Below are 18,773 nucleotides of genomic sequence, written 5' to 3'. Positions count from 1 at the left end.
AAATTATTTTGGATTATTAAAAAAAAATCTCAAATCAACATATAATAATTATATTCTACAAAATCTTAATGAATTAACACGGGTTCTTACAAGTTCTATAATCAAGAGTTATGCACGCTTTTACAACTATAAAGTTCGTAAAAATTAACTTTTTTAATTTAAATTCTAGTATTTAAAAGTTTACTAAACACCAACTAATCTAGTCAAGCCAAGATGAATTACTAAAAAGTAAATCTTTTTTAATAATTATATATTTTAGAGATGGAATTAAAAAATAAAATTAAAAAGAATTTAGATTTAAATTGTTTTGTTATTTAAGATAAAATTATAAATATTATTAAAAGAAAGACTAGAAAGAAAAAATTTGTAGCGGCTGGGGCTCCTGCCAGCCTCCAGTTGCTGCTTCTAATGTGCTCCATTTACAATACTGGACCACAAGAGTGAAAGAAACAAATACTTGCCGCATTACAGTGCTTGGTTTAGCGGTAAAAGGAGTTTGTCTCTTTTCACTGCACCTGGCTTCGAGCCCTGGTATGCATGCCTGTTACCCCTGCGGTGCCTTACATGTCTACTGGATTTGCAGGGTATTCAGTCGGGCGTGGGGATTAGTCGTGGTGCGGGCAAGCTGGCCCGGACACCCCACGTAAATCAAAAAAAAAAAGTGAGTAAAAACAGCACTTGAAGGAGTTAGTCTAGTGAGAGGGATTTTTTTTTTTTTGCATCTGGATTTTAATTTTATTATGCATGTCCGGTAGCCTTGCAGTGTTTTATATGTTTATTGGGTTTACAGGCTGTTCAGTAGATCATAGAATTAATCATAATGCAATTAGGCGGACTGGAACATCCATTTAAATAAAAAAAAATTAATGAAAACTAATATGAAGCACCCCAAAGAATTAAATAAATTTATGAGCAAGATTTTCATCAGTTAAAGACAGGCAGAAATATGAGCAGAAGTCAAAGCCTGGTGCAAGCTCTTGCCAGGTACCATTAATCATTGATTGAAAATTCCTATGTGGTTTATAACTAATATATAATTTATATATGTACATTGTATTTGGAAAGATCACTACTAGAAAATTAGAAGAAAATAAAACAATGAAAACATCAATATAATATTTTTTTCTGTTTACCAATGAAAAATATGATGGAAAAATTTCATTTATAATTTCTAAATAAAACAGCGAGAAAATAAAATAGAAATTCACTAGCAATTTTGTAGATATTTCTGATGTATCAAATTGAAGACATAATAACATAATTCCCGATAGATTTTTTGTCAAAACTTTAAAAAGAGATAAAACCAAAACGTGCCCCCCTCCCCTTTTCTTCTTTTTCTTTTTTTTTTATTTGATTTCAATTCGAGCTCTAACCTAATTTCTTTAAGCTTTAGACATAACCCTCTAAAACTCGGCCATCCACCTCATCAACACCGACACAATCTCCCTGTCGAACTCATTTCTTATTAAGTTTCACACTATCAAGTAATAAAACTCATTTATTTTTGTAAAATAATTTAAATATATATATATATATATATATATTAATATCAATGGTTTTTAATTTAAATATTATGAATTTAACTTTTGCTATTACATCATGAAATAAATCGTACTTTATATAAAAAAAAATACTTTAACAAAAAACTATCTACAATTCCATTACGGTCAAAATTTATCCGACAAGAACTATAAAATTAGATAAAATATTATCAAAAATAAAATTAATATTATAATACAAGTAAATTTAATTTATCTTAAACTAATTTTTTAAAAAAATCATTGCTCGCATTCACGTGAACAATACAAATAAAATTAATTAACTGTGTTAGTTTTTCAAAAAAAAACCTGTTAACTGAATAGTGGAAGCGAACAGTAAAGGCATGCCTCAACTGTTTCCAAAGAAGAAAACTGTTTAGTGAACAGTAGCATGGATTAGATTTTAGCCGTGTAGAAAGCAGCTCATAGCTGCTTTTTTTTTTCTAGCGTTTCAAACGCAATAGCATGTGAAACCCAGTAAATAACAACACGTATTTATTATTAACCAAAAAGCTTGTTGCATGAAATCACACGAAACGTGGACGCTGCCACGTTACCAAATGATTTCTAAACAAAAGTTGACCGAGGTAGTGCATTTTATCGCGTGGATTATGTCTTAAATCAGACATGGATATGTGTCATTACTTGTTTGACACGTTTTCATGAAGCGGCACAAGATTTTTTAAAATCAATGGATTAAATTATCAAAATAAAAGAAATTAACTAAGACATAAACTCTATCTCCGAGTTACTAGAGGATATAGGAAGAAGTGATTGCTTTTAAATGATGAATAAAAACACTATCAATTGATAACCCAAAACCCTTTCTTTTATCGCACTAGACAGTGTATTCTTACAAATCCCCCCTTGAAACATATGGAGCTACATGCATAAAACTAGACAATATAAAACACTAATCATGTTTGGGCGTGCATGGTTTGAAACATATGCAGAATCTGAGGCCGGAGAAGATTACAATGGAGAAAGCATTGGAGCTCCGAAAATGCAGAATTTATTAAAAGAAAAAAAAACAAAAACATTGTTAGAAATGTTGACAGAATTGCCAGCAAAATAAAAAACCTCACCGAACAAATATTCTGTTGATATCTTCTAATTTCCTAAGTGGATAAGGAGACTTAGAACTAGTAAACCATACAGATTAATAACGACGACAAAAAAGTATCGACTTTTTAAAAAATAATAAAGAAATTTAATTTAATAATTTAAACAAAATAAACACATTCTTAAGGATGCTTTTATTAGGTTTGGGGACGAGGAAAAGCGGGAGCAGACAAGTTTACATGTAAAAAGAACCCCTCGTTTCAACTTTCAGGTTAAAGCAGTCAACGCACCTCCTAACCCTATCAACGATGTCGGACGAGGAAGGAGGCATCTGCATGAGCACCATGCATCACTTAGAACGATACGACTCTTTTATCCTTGAATTCCCCTTTTCCTCTCTGATTACCTCCCTCATCATGACGAGTTGGTGGTGGTTCTTGATTGCCGACGAAAAAGGTTTTTCACATGTCCCTGTGCTCTCGACCCAGATTCTTTTATATTAATTAATTACTATATGTTTTTTTAAAAAATGACTTGTTATCCTAAATAATATCATCAAAATCAACATAAATCCCCAAACAAAAAAATTAAAAAAAAATCTTCAAAGTTTCAAGAAAAAAATAAATATCGGGAATTTATCCAAATTTATCTGGGGTTGGTAAGTTGGAATTTGCATCGCTTGATGATACACACAGATCTGTATTATTCTGCAGGAAGAAATTTATTAGATACATACTCTTGACATGATACTCCTTTTCTCGAAGAACAATATTGCACTAGAAAAAACCTATTTATTGCCATTAGCTTTTATGTTCAAAAATTGTATTCCTTCTCTGGTATAGACATGTAATTGGAGTGGGTTAACTTTGATTATGATATTTATTTACACTGTAAATCAAATGTGTGTGTGTGTAAAAATATATTTACATTATAAATATAAATATTAAATTAGCAAGTAAGGATATTTACTTTATCATCACAAAAATATGTTAAATAAAAAATAGTTAACAAAAACATAGAGTTTATATTGTTTAAAATTATAAATATAAAAAAATATAACTAATAAAAACATTGATTTTAATACAGAAATAATAATAAAATACTAAAATTCATATAAAGCATATTTTCACACTTGTAATTGATATAGAATAAGAAACTTTAGCATGCATAATTAATCATGTTTAAATTAAAATAAAAAGGATACATCATTTGTCTTTAATTAAGGCTTTATTGTTTCTAATTTATATAACTAAGATATTTGTAATACACGTCTCAATATTCTAATACCACCATGTTAATTTAGAAACACTTCAAAATAAAAATTTTGAATTGAATATTATGTAACTCAAATATCTCTTAACAAAAATAACTTAAACTCTGAATTTGAGAGAAAATTAAATCAAAATATATATATATATATATATAAACACTAGAGACTAGATGAGGGATGAGAAAGAGGATATAAAATCTGAAAAAAATCAAATTAGAGAAATCAATCCTTCACCCTCTTTTCTTAATTAATTTTAAAAGTTAGAAATTTGAAGAATTAATAAAAATTAGTTATCATCATTATTAACTTTTAACTAACCATCATAAATTAATATGAATTAAATCTATAAAAAAATAAGGATACTTCAACTAGAAAACTGATTTAATCAAAACAAACTTCCAGCACATGCCTCGTATGAACATGAAATTAGTGGCGAGGAACACAATTAATTAATCAGATCATAAGCATAAGTTCAAGATCATGAATGTGGATGCCATTGATTGCTTTAAAATATGAATTAGGAACTTGGCTAAACGAGAGAGTGGTTCGAAAGTGTAGGGCCAGCATCATGTACATGACCGAAAGCTGAGACCATGTCTTGGTTCGAGGGAGCATGGATAGCAAATGCATTAGTCTTCGAATCAAAATTGAATTTGCGTCTTTAAGTATCTAATTAACGTGCAGCTCCATAATTCCACGCACGATGCTTGCAGTGGCACAAAACCATTGACCAAATAAAGCACATAATTTGCGTTGAGAAGGGGAAGACTCGCTCATTAGTATGAGCCAGAGTCCAATCATTTCATTTTCTAACTAAGCTCGAGATACGAAGTTTTTCGAAAGGGAGATAAACAAATATAATACCATGATAGCTCCTTCTCCTTCAAGCTTGGCTCGTATGATGGAATTGCTTTCCGCATACCATTTTAGATTCGAGTATAATGATAAAATTGTGAAAAAGTTTGTCAGTATAAATAACCTAGTCAAGATCAAATCGAATGAAGATTTATATATCCTTACGTTAAATTAAGAAGAAGAAAAACTACTAACCCCTAGTTGTTTCTTTCATCTGGTTGCGTGATATATATATAAGGCATTTTCGGGGCTTCGACGATTTCGAATCACCAAAGTGGGCTAGTTCTAATTACTATTGCAGCTTTCGGGTCTGCTATTGGTAAGAATGAAGCCAATCTCTCATGTTGATGGTTCATAAGCACTGCTAGCCCCGTAGAAGCTATTATGGCATAGCCGCTCTTGGGAAAGTACCAGCTCTTCTAACCACTGCTGGTGATCTCTTTGAAATATCCACCGATAGCCCTGTTGGAGCTCTTGGTCTATGAGTTCTCGTATCAGCTGTGATTGAATTCTCTCTGCCACTTTCTTTTTTTGAACTAAGGGCACATCTTCAGGAGCTGAACTCAAACCTTGTCTGCTATAACTTGAAAACAAGGTTTTAAATGTTTAATACTAGGTTAATTTTATGTTCTATTAATTTGGTTAATTTTTTTAGTCAATGTAGCTAGTGGTCATGTGTGCAAAAAAAAAAAAAGAATTTCGAGACTTCCTAATAGTTAAATAAATATATTTTTGAGAGAAAAATATAATAATATTTAAAAAATTAAAAATTAAAAACCTCTTTTCTAAGAATTTAGGTTTTTATAACTCGTCCTTTTTTTTTGTAAAAGAGAAAAAATATACTTAATTTTATCAAAGAAGAAATATATCTAACTTAATTAAAAAAGAAAATTTATACATACTTGAGTTTAATACATGACTAAATTCATCAGAGTTGGGTTTGGCAAATCACCGTATTAATACATAATTGGACTCAGTGCTTAATCAAGCTCAAAAAAATTGAGTTACACAAGTTAATAAATTTATACATGATTAGATTCGGTATTTGACTGAGTTCATGAAAGTTGGAAGTGGCAAATCACAATCTTTATTTATGCTTGAACTCAACGCTTACGTGAACCCATGAGAGCTAGGTTTGGTAGATTCTTAGACCCAGTCATATCTAAACTTAACACTTGACTGGACTAGAAGATATTGGGTTATAATCCAGTATTTGGTTTCTTTGGATAAAAATAAAGAAAAATTATGTTGATGCATCATGTGTGTGTATTTATATACTAATTATATGACTTTGTTTTACCATGGGTTATATATTTAAATTTTTAAAAAAAACTTATACATGCATGTTTTTTTAATGTATTTCTATAATATAAGAAATTTTAGTGTGAATCAAAAAATTCATACATCCATGAAATTAAATAAACCAAAAATTATGTGTGTTGATATATAAATAAAAATTCATTTACAATATCTATAAATAAAACTTAAAAAATCAAGAGATAGTTATAAACTAAGATATTTAATCTTGAAATATAGAACATTTAATTGGTTATCTTTGCTAAATGTTTTTTATTATAATATTTTTTTTGCTCGGTCAAACAATAATAGAAATAGACAAACACATTAAATTGATTGCATAAAAAAATAAAAAAAATATTATGCAATGCTATATGTATTGGAAATATTATCTGAAAATAAATATTTTTTATTTTAAAAAATATAGTTCATCTATATAAAAGATAAAAAAATTATTAATGAATTAGAAAATTTTCTTTAGAAATTAAACACATAACAAAAAAATAATTTTTATTTAAATAAGACTCTCCAAACAAAATAAAAGAGAAGATAGGTAATAATCTAAATATAAATGTATTTTAAAAAATATATAAAAAAAAACCATTTATTTAAAAAAAAATAATAATAATAACAAACACTGCTGGGTTGGCAAGCTAGACTAACCTTCTTGTCCCATTTTGTTAGGATCCGCACAATTAAGTCCCTTTTTTGTTGCACCTGAGGTGAAATGTTGTTCGCCCCAGTTCTTTTTGAAAAAGATATCAAATGATATGTCATTTGATTTTGCCTAAATTTTAATCATTGTGATGGTTAAAAAATTGAGATTTAAGTTTTTTATCTAAAAACTTTATTTTCAATTCATTTTAACTCAAAACACCTTAAAAACTATGATAAATCTATTAATAGCCTAAAAAACCAAAAAATTATCTCAAAAACTAAAATCAACCAAAAATAAAAAAATCTACCTGAGCTCACATCTGTTTTTTATTTCATGAATTTTAAAGTTAAAAAATATATATTATGGACTTTCCTTGTAAAAAAACAATTTGATACAAATATTATCTATTTTGGTGGTCTAAATTAATATTAACGATATGTTTTTTTTACTATTAAAATTCAACGAACTTTCTCTCTCCTCTCTTAATTAGAAACTAAAAAATAATAAAAATAATTTTTTATATTAAAATTAAATTTAAAAAATATTAAGACACCAAAATTATATAATATATGTTATTTTTAAGTTTAATAATCAAAGTATATTTTTTTAAAAAAATTATGACACACCATCCATATTCAATGCCATTTTCATCTAGATTTTTTTTTTTAGTCTTGTACTTTTCCAAGAAATTAAAATTAAATGGTTTCTAATCAGGACTAAATTATTAATAAAAAATTAAAAATCAAATTGAAAAAAAAAGGCATAACACATATAAAAATATATATAAAAAGGATGAATAGTAGCATTATGCATATTAAAAAAACCCAAACCTTCTAATTAACGCAACACAATACCAGATACCCCTCGAGCTATCCCTCCGTTTCTAGCTCTAGCTTTTATATATATATATATATATAAAAGCTAGAGCTAGAAACGGAGGGATAGCTCGAGGGGTATCTGGTATTGTGTTGCGTTAATGAGTTTTGGTATTAAGCTATTTTAACTCTAAGGTTCTTCCGTCAGGGAAGGAAAAAGGTTAATTTATAATTTCAAGAGCACAAGTTTTTTGCAAAAAAAAATAAAATAAAATTGTGATTAATGGAGAGTAAAAGAAATCTAATTTGCACCATCCAAATCCCTTTTTTACAGTTTAGTAGCCTGTTAACCTCTAACGGTCCTCCGCCATGCATATACGCAAGATCTGATGGCCCCCTCCATGATTTTCTTTTTCGAAGGCGAGATCAGTGCTCGACGACTCGAGGCAATGCCATTAGTCAAAGTTTGTGGGCTATAGTGTTGACTCGGGCCTGTCCGTTATTGCTGTTTGGCCGTGACTTTTTAGATTATTTTTTTATTGATTTGATGTTTTGATATAAAAGTAAATTAAAAAAATATTATTATAATATATTTTCAAAAAACCTCCAACAATATCAAAGACTTCCCGAAAGCGGCACATTGTGATGTTAGACAAGAGTGGATCCACTCCTTTATCGGAAAAAAAGGTATAAATGGATTTCTTTTGGCAGAAATACACTCCCTGATATTTTTATTTATTTAAAAGGTGTTTGAGAATATTTATTTTTAAAAAATTATTTTTTGTATTATTATATAAATGGATTTCATGGCAACGACAGATGTCGTGCTCCAAGAGAGCCAGGCATTCAATTTTTCCCCTGATCGTGCTGAATTGAGCGGGTGTGGAGCATAAAATCAATTGATTGCCATGTGTTGTCAAAAGGAGTGATGTGAAGTAGACCCGGTCGATGTGAGCGAGGCCAGTGATGCTCGGCCTGCAGAAGACTTATTTAAAATCACAGGTATTGCATGAAAGGCAAAGATGCAAAAGCCTGCCACTCGATTGGTTGTTGGATGCCTGGCTGCGGAGGTAAGACGGAACAAAATCTATCCCTTGTCCAGGTGACCGGATTCTGACTTGATGGTAAGAAGTTGCTTAAGAGAAAAAAATCACAAATCTTGGAGGAATTTTTTTAAAAAATATAATGATAAAATTTTAGAATGTATGCTTTGTGTGTATGTGTATAATTTAAATTTGGAATTATATACTAATAATAAAAATATTTAAGTTTAAATTAGACAAAGAAAGGTACAAACAAAACATTAAAAATAAGGTGAGTAAAAGCGTACAAACATAAAAAAATCATGAAAAACTCTTTGTTCCTCTTATTTTTTAAAAAAGTTAAAAGTTTAAATAATTAGTTATAATAATAATCAAAATTAATTTTTATTGTTATCTATTTTTAATTAAATAACACAAATCAAGAATTAAATATGAGCGGGACATGAATACGAATGTTTGAGCTAACAACTATTAATAATTATGAGCTGAATTAAACAAAATAATGAATTAGAATAAATAATTTTTCTTAAACAAAATCCAATTTTAGTTTGTGAAAAATAATGTTTTGGAATTAGTGATCATTGTAATTACAATCATGAGTTTTGTTTTTATTTAAGTAAATTATCTTATCGAATTAGAAGACACCTGGAGGCGAGAAAGCCATCCCGGAGCGAATTGTTTTTTTTTTTAAAAATCTAGGTCATTTATTTAAATCAAGAAAAAGGAACGTCACTTATTATGAGTTTACGCAAATTTTGTACTAAAAAACAAATTAAAAAAACTGTCAGCGGGAATCATGCAATCAGATAACAAATTCTCAGTTGAACATCCTTTTATATATGGTAGAAGTTTTTAGCTGCTTCCACGCTATACAAGAAACCCAATTATTTTAGGGTTGGGGGACAATTTTGTAAGATTTGATTTGATTTGATTTGATTAGATTAGATTAGTTTTTTATTACACCGCCTCCTGTGGCCCATTTAAAATTAACAGCAACAATAACGACACCGTTTTTTTCCGAAGAGATAATAGTGAGGTGAGGAGTGAGGAGGTGTCTGGACTTACTTTTTAAAGCGTGTTTTATTTTAAAATATATATAAATATGTTTATTTTTTTATTTTTAAAATTTTATTTTTAATATCACCATATTAAAATAATATAAAAATATTAAAAAATAAATTTAAAATAAAAATATTTTTTATAAGAGCTTGGTCGAAACTTGTCCTAAATGAATACGGAATGTTTTCCAAGCGAGACATTTGAGGCAGGGATGGAGGAAATTATATTCCTAATTTGTTGTGGTATTTTCCTTTTCTATTGAAAATTACATCCAGAATAAATATTTTCAGCTCACTATGATAATCGGGACAAATATTCTGTTGTTTGGTAACCAATTTGGACCCGGAACATGGAATATTTAGTTAACGGCTAATCAAAAGTCGGTCTGTTTTTTTTAATTGACCGCAGGGCAAAAATGTTAATGAGCAGATATCACCTGAGTCTGTTGGAGAGCGTGAATGTAATTATTTTTTAAAATCTTTTTTATTTAAATAATATTTTTTATTTTTTAAATTATTTTTAATATTAGCATATCAGAATAATTTTAAAATAATAGAAAATTTTTAATTTAAAATAAATAAAAATAAAAAATTTAATTTTTTTTAATAATACTTTTAAAATATAAAAATGAATTTTCAAATGTGATATTCCTTGAAAAAAAGGCGTGGTTTCTGTTTTTGTTTTTTAACTAAGACTGGATTTTGTAATGGATTTTGAGGAATCACGTTTAAATAATGTTATATAACTATTTTTTTCTTGTAAATACTTAAAAAAATCTACTTTGAAAGGTAATTGATAGGATTCAAAAATTTACATTGAAAGGTAAATGGTAGGATTCTAGTAATTATTTATTTAGATCTATTTTAAATAAAAATTTAAATATAGATAGAAAAAAATTTGAAATCAAGACTTCCATACTTTTTTTCATGAATCACAAGCTTTATACATGCACACGCTAGTTACATGACCTGTATAATGTCGTGGGTTATTTTTTTATATAAAAAATATTAAAAAAATAAAATTTAAAAATATTAAATTTTTATGTAAAGTTATACCCAAGAGTTTTGAGTTTGGTTGCAACACCTGCCTTAAAAATAACATTTATAATATTAAACTTGCATGATCTTAGTTTAAGTGAGTCTGGCTATAATACAAAACCCAAGAGTATTGGATATGAGCCTGACTATAAGGTCATATCACAAAAGTGTGAAAATTAAAAAAAAATGAAGAAAAAAAACTAACATAAAAAAAAACAAACAAACAAAGAAAATTTGAATTAACTAGGTTAATACTTCAAACTAGATTAACTTATCAAATTCAGAATTTGTGTTGTGAAATTTTGATAACTAAATAGAAAAAAAAAATTGACGGGTTTACCTAGAATTTACTGAGTTAACCAATCAGACCAAGTTAACCTGTCAAGCCAAGGATGCATGTCATGATAGTCTGATGATGAAATAAAAAGAAATTTAACATTAACAAACTAAAGTAAACTAAAAAAATTAGAGTTAACTTATCAAATCAGATTAACCCGCCAAGCCCGGGATCTTTATCATAAAAGTCTGATAACTAAATAATTTTTTTTTAATATTAACAAACCAACTCAAACAAAAAATTCATTAAAAAAGAAAAAAAAATGACAATTCTATGACAATAACAACAATAACAACAACAACAACAATAATAATATAAAAAAAATAAAAATACAGTTCTATAGTATAGTATAACATAAAAACCCCATAAAGGTATAACAAATAAAAAAATAAAAAAACAGTTAAGAGTTTCATTGTGTATTGTGTGCATAGTGAAACACTAATATATAAAAAATGCAGGGAAGCTACGGTACTTTTCCATGACTGTTATTGATGAGAAAAAAATCTGAATTAATTGAATTAATTCATTAAATTATGTTAATTTGTCAAACCTGAAATTAATTTTATAAAAGTTTGATAACTAAAAAAAAACAACAGGTTAAACGAAAAAAACTAACCAACCAAACTAAATAAAAAAATTTAATAAAAAAAATATGGGTTAACTCGTCTAATCATGTGAACCTGTCAAATTTGAGATCCGTAACATGAAAATTTGATAATTAAATAATTTTTTTTCATATCAACAAACTTAATTAAACAAAAGAAAATTCATTAAAAAAATAAAACCATAAAGACATAAAAAATAAAAACAAAAAAAATAAAAAAAATTATAAAAAAATAGTTAAGAGTTTCACTGCACTGTGTGCACAGTGAAACATTGATATATTACAGAATCAATCTTCACTTTTCAACCTCCGTGATGGATATAATACAATAATAACTATGTAGAAAAAATAAAAAGGTCGTGTTGGAAAAGTTACAATGCTTTCAGTGTTTTCCTTATATATTTTAGAGTATTGTATAATTTATTTTTAAATAGATCTAAGTAAATAACTAATGAATTATTATTTTTTAGTGACAGATCACCATAAAGTATTTCCTAAATCCTCGTTAAAACGCAAGTGCATGCAGGTTGTTTATTGTTTTTTTTTTTTCTATTGGAAATCGATTATTTATCATATATATATGGAATTCACACTACTACTCATGATTTACAACTCAATTCCTACAAAATTCAATGTAAAAATCTTGTTTGTCAATGATTTATTATCATGTTTTTTACTACAATAGCATGTTATTGGTCTCTTACATGGGATTTAACTAGGTAATTAATTATCTTAACTATATTTATCTCAATGACACGTATTTTTTTACTGTCAATGTTCAGCCCCTGTGGTCAATTTAAGAACATATTTTTTTACAAGTCTTTTTTTTTTTACGTGACAAGTCTTCCGGTCCTTGATAGTGTAACTTTGACTGGTCAAGAGTAAAAGAATCAAGGCTGTCCAGCCCCATAGTTATATACTTACGTGTTTAGTTGAATCTATATTTCTGGAAAATATCAAATTAATATTTTTTTATGTTATAAAACAAAAAAAAAACACGTGTTTTTCTTGTAATCAACGTTTACCTGTTTTTTCACGAGGTTGCAATTTGCTTGTTTTTTTTTTCTTAAAAAACAATTACCGTAGATTTTTACTTTGGGTGGTGGATTAACAGTTACTTGTTAAGAATTTATCTCAGTTATTTTTTAAATAATTTTTATATTACAATGTATGTTAATGATATTTTTTATTTTTTAAAAATTATTTTTAATATCAAAATATTAAAATATTTTAAAAACACTAAAAACATATTAATTTAAAATAATATTAAAAAATTTAAACATTCTAAAAACACAAAAACAAATAAAACCTAACTCTATAAATAAATAAAAATAAAAATATTGATCATAGTTTATAGAAAAATAACATGAGTGAATTGCCTTACTATAAATAAAAAATAAAATCATCTAAATACTAACCGAATTTTTTTGTTTATTACAAATATACAGTGCTATTTATTCAGGATTATAAAAATCCAGAATACAAATTAACTATTTTTTCTGGAGAGAAAACGAATGAAATTGATAAATATCCATATCATTTTTTTTAACATGCACGTCCATGTCATTAAACACACGTCCATGTCATTAAATACAGCTGTCATTCCACGTATCATTTTTTTAGCATGCACGTCCATGTCATCAAACACAGCTGTCATTCCACGTATCATTTTTTTAGCATGCACGTCCATGTCATCAAACACAGCTGTCATTCCACGTATCATTTTTTTAGCATGCACGTCCATGTCATTAAATACAGCTGTCATTCCACGTGAGTTAAAATAAACCGCATCAAGGTGATTAAAAAAAAAAACAGCCAATGAGGAGACGAATGCTTCCAAGAAGTAATCTAATTTATATCATGCTATGAGCAGCATTTCTAGTCTCTCTTTGGTATTTTGTTTCTCGGTGCCACTCTTGGATGGCATTTCTAGTAAATTCTTAATTTATAAGTTAAAAGAGTTATTTTTTTAATCTGAAATATCAACATTATTTTTTATAAATATTTCAATGTCTAATATTAATTGCTGGTAATACTAATTTCAAAAAATAAAAGAGGGCAGCTTACCTACTAAAGAAGTCAGTGGGAGTGTCGTTAGTAACCAGATGAGTGGCAATAGCAGCGCCCATCGTGAGATATCTTTCACCGTTGATTAAGGAGAATACTACAAAGAATTCCCTGAAATGCGGGTCTGGGTGGTGAGGAGTTATTAGCTTGTTGGAATCGAGGATGGAAAACATGGCCACGGTGGTGGGCCCCGCAATTTTCCCAACTTTCTGATTCCGTGCTTCTGTGATGGAGACATCCGCTGACAAATGCCAATCAAGTTTGAGGATTGTTATCTGCGAGAATACCCCCTCCTCCCTCTTCCTCCTTGTTTTCAAGCCTTTCCCTCTCGCAAGCACAATTGCCCTCGCCGGATTAGGAGGCAAACCGTCGTCTCTCCTCTTGCCAGCACCAGGCTAGGAAACTAGTGCTGGAGGAGGTGAGATTTGAGCATGTGAACTAGGATCTAGGTGGGCACGTTGTTAGAGAAGACAAAACCAGTCAGATCAGTTGCCTCGGTGGCACTATGGAATCTGTCGTTACAATTATTGACAGGTGAAGCGGGCATGGACAATCTGTGTCCATAAAATGAGCATATGCAATTTTTGTAATTTGGTAACCAGATTCTGTGATGAAGTCACCTTTTGTCGGTGCTTGGATTTCATAGCTAAGGTTTCATGTGATGTCATGTTTTTTCCCCGTTTTTTGTTCGTTTTAGCCGAGGTTGATGCATTCTGTAACAGAGAAAAATAGTGGATATACACAACGCTTAGGTGGCGCTGTCTTGATGTGCAGAGTATAAACGAAGAAGATAAAGATAAAAATATATTTAATTAAAAAAATAAATATAAAGATATGAGAATAAATATGTTTTTTTTATGATTTTAAAATAAATTTTTATATTTTTAAATTAAAAAGCTTATGGAGACATGTCTTTATAAATAATATTTTTTTATGTTTTATTTTTTAAATATTACTATAAAAAACTTTTAATTTCAAAATTGTTCAACTATAATATACAAAAATAAAAATAATTATTAATACAATTTTAAAATCAACTTAATTGTTGATTTTGGGCAAAGTCCGGGTCTTGTTGATTTCAAGATCATTGGAGGGATTAACCTAATTCAATATAATGATAAAAATAATTATTTTTATAATTTCAAAACTCAGTTTAGGAGTTGATGTAGTATAAAGTCCAAGTCATGAATGAGGTTAATTATTGATCCAAATCAATATAAAAATAAAAATAGTTATTGTCATACTTTTAAAATCCAACTCGAGAGTTGACTCGCTGTAAGACATGGGTCACATGTCAAAAGAATTAATATGAAATAAAAGTAATTATTATAAAGTGATTATTATTTAATCAAGATTAACACGGGTTAATATAAAGATAAAAATAATTGTCATCGTGGTTTTAAAACCCGACCCAGAAATTGATCCGAGAAAATGTTCGTATCATGAGTCGGAAGGATCAGCCTAGTTGACCAAAAAAAACTCATAGCGGCCTAGTTTTAAAAGTTTTTTTTTTAAAAAGCAATGCATTTTTTACCCGTGTTTTTATCATTGACTAATTTTGATTTTTGATCGGGTTAAATCGAGTCAATTCTTACTCTGTTGGTTTCTTAAACTTGGATCAGTTTAGGGCCCGGGTTAACCAATCAAGTAAGTTTTGGCTTTATAATTAGTAGTATCATTATGATATTATTAATTTTAACACTCGATATAAATTAAAGTAAAAAAATATCTAATTATTTTTTAAAAATATATAATTTTGACAATATATACTATAGATAAAATAGACTTTTCATATTTCAACATCACGTATTGTCTATTATAACCAAATAAAATATAAAAAGAATCACTTTATCTTGTGTCTTATTATCAAACATATTATTTTTTTTAATTTGTCTCCATCATCTCTATTTCTTTTGTCCTGGTATAGTAATCAAACATTTTTTTATTATGAATATTTTGTTTTTTTAAAATATTTTTCACTTAAAAATATAATTTTTATATTAAAATCATTAAAAAACATCGTAAAAAAATATTAATTTTATTTTTTTAAAACAAATATAATTTAAAAAAGCAGATAAAAATAAAAGATGCAATGCTTCTAAACGATACCTTACTCGTGTAGTTTGATTTGAATGACCATGTAAAACGATTATTTGTGTCGTAGCTGAGGAATAGCTTGCTTTTGAAAAATCTATATAAGTAAATGTTTAATCTCAGAGGGCAATCAATTGCTTAGGAACCATGGGACTTGTTCAAGTGGGGGCTGTAAGAATCCTCTTCTAACCTTGAATATTTTGCTTTCTGGTGAGTGATGACACTTGCAGTGAGGTGTTGTCAAATTTCAATTTTTTTTTTATATATTATATATGAAAAAAAAGATTATCTCAAACTTAATCAATGTCATAGATGACAGGATAAAAGGATAATTTTAGGGCTGGTTGGAATTATGTTCCAAACAGTTAAAATATTAAAATTTTTGTTTTGCTTATAATTGTTTTTTATATTTTTTTAATGTTTTAATATAAAAAATATTTTTTAAAAAAACCAATCCCTACTATCCCAAAAATCCTAAAATATTTAATTTGAAATGCAGTCAAGTGCAAGTAATTTGTTTTTTGGCCATCACTCATAATCTTCTTAAATTTCACCTGACAGTTTGCATTCAAATCGAGAATTTAACGAGTCAAATACTTTCAACATTATGAAATTTACACACGACACTTATTGCGTATTTGGTGATGTATTATATGTTATTTTTTTATTTTTAAATATATTAAAATACTTTTTTTTTATATTAACACATAAAAAATATTTAATTTTTTTTAAATATTATTTTTACATACTATAAAAAAAATCTAAAAGAAAAATCTATTAATATAATTTGATTATAATTGGTATGTCTTATAGCTTGGTTTGAAAAAAATATATTTAAGTTGGTATTTAATTTTAAATGATGATTACTTATTTTTTAGAGATATTATATCATAATATTTTATTTAATAGTTTAAATTATTAGACTCAGGTAGTTTTTTGATATGGTATCAAAAATTTAATGATATAATATCAGAGTTTAGAGTTATAATTTTTTTTATTTTAATTTACCTAATAAAATTAAATAAGACCTATATGAAATTTAAATTTAAATTTTTTTTATTTGAGATAATATATTAAAAAATAATATAAATTTTATTTAATAATTTAATTTAATTATTCGATTGAAATGATAATTCAATAATAAAACATCTTGACAAAAAAAAAATCGCTTACAAACCTCGTAACAAAAGAAAATTTAATAAACACTCATTAATTGTCGGAACCTTTTCCCAACCTTGAATATTTTGCTTCCTGACGAGTGATAATTATCAAATTTCATTTTTTTTTTATCTTCCATGTACGTGAAAGAAAGAGTATTTTCAAACTTAATCAATTTCATACATGACAAGATAATGGTATCATATAAATAATTTTATTATAAATAAAATTCAAGGGTCATTTGGAATTGCATTGCAAAAAATATTTTATAAAAAAATAATTTTTTTGTTTAGAATATTTTTTGATATTTTTAATGTGTTGCTATCAGAAATAATCTAAAAAATAATAAAAATATTATTTTAATATATTTTCAAATAAAAAAATAAAAAACAATCAATAACATATTACCATTCTAAATTTAATATGAAATACAATCTTAAATGTAAGTAATTTATTTTTTGGCCACCAGTCATGGACTTTTTAAAATTCACACGACAGGTTGCATCCATTTGGTGAATTGATCAAATCAAACAATTTCAATGCTATCCAATTATAAAAACAAAAGTTTAATGGCAATAAAAAGTAGCTTTGCAATTTTTATTAAAAAAAGGGGCTACAGAGACAATTAATGAGTGGAAAAAGATTAATTAAGTTTAGCTTAGTTTCGTTATTGGTTGTCAGTGACGATAAGCAATCTCAATAAGACACGTGTTGGCCATTGAAGACAAACAATCAAATACAAGCATTGTACTGGGGGAGACAGCTGTGCCAATGAGACGTGTCTAATTGATTATCACCAGTGAACATTTTGAATCATTTCGATACTGTACGGCATAAATGAGATATTTGCAAATTTACTAGCTTCATGCCCTGCGCAGATTTAAAAATTCAAATAAAATTATTTTTATTATTTAAATACATTAATTTATATTTAGACTAAATTGATCAAAATTACGTGTATAATTAAATAAACTACCACTTTATTTTGAAAATTTGATCTCAAGTAACAATAAATACTTATACTTTTAGTTTTAGCAAGCTCGCATTTAAGTCCGTTATTATAATAATAATTGTTTTATAAATATATATTTATTAAAATATTATATATATATATATATTTTAATTAATATATTAAAATAATCTAAAAATACTAAAAATATAATTTTTAAAAAATAGAAGATGGGTGATCGTGACTATGCCTCTATCTAGGAGTGCCGCGGTGGCCTTAATAAATGTTGATCAAAATTTAATTTTTTTTTTTATATTTATAAATTATTTTGATATATTAATATTAAAAATAAAATTTTAAAATTATAAATAATATTTTTAAATAAAAAAGACTTAAAAAAACAACCATCATAACCTTTTCAAAACCTTACTATTTTTTTACCCTTACGAAAGACCGAATTCTCATTGCGAAGTATTCCTGCGCCTCAGGATTGAAAAGGTAAAAAGAAAAAATAAGAACTTGATGAACAGTAAACGACAGTCGGTAGCTGCCCGTGGCTGTTGAAGGAAGGAAAGCACCCAAGGGGGAGGGAGTGATGCGTAATTGCACACAATAAATAGTCGTAAGAAAAAAAACGGACAATATGGTAATCCGAAGCATTTATGACAGATCTGCTAACCGACAAACAAGGAGGTCGGCAGTTGTCGGCCGGCGAACGTGGGAGGCGACATAATGAGCGGCGAAAATTCAAACCACACCCCTCCATTTTTCCCTTCCCCAATTTCAAAAACAAAATTAACTAACTTTAATCTAATTTATCTCACTTAATTATTATTAATACTGTTAAGCATTAAGTATTATTTTTCATAGTCACAGACAGTTACTATTTTATTTTATCACATCACTACGTTATTATTTATTTCTTTACCAT

The sequence above is a fragment of the Populus euphratica genome, unplaced genomic scaffold, assembly GCF_000495115.2.
Source record: "Populus euphratica unplaced genomic scaffold, PopEup_1.0 scaffold18.1, whole genome shotgun sequence".
NCBI classification, from domain to species: Eukaryota; Viridiplantae; Streptophyta; class Magnoliopsida; order Malpighiales; family Salicaceae; genus Populus; species Populus euphratica.
This window is presented reverse-complemented; position numbering follows the sequence as displayed.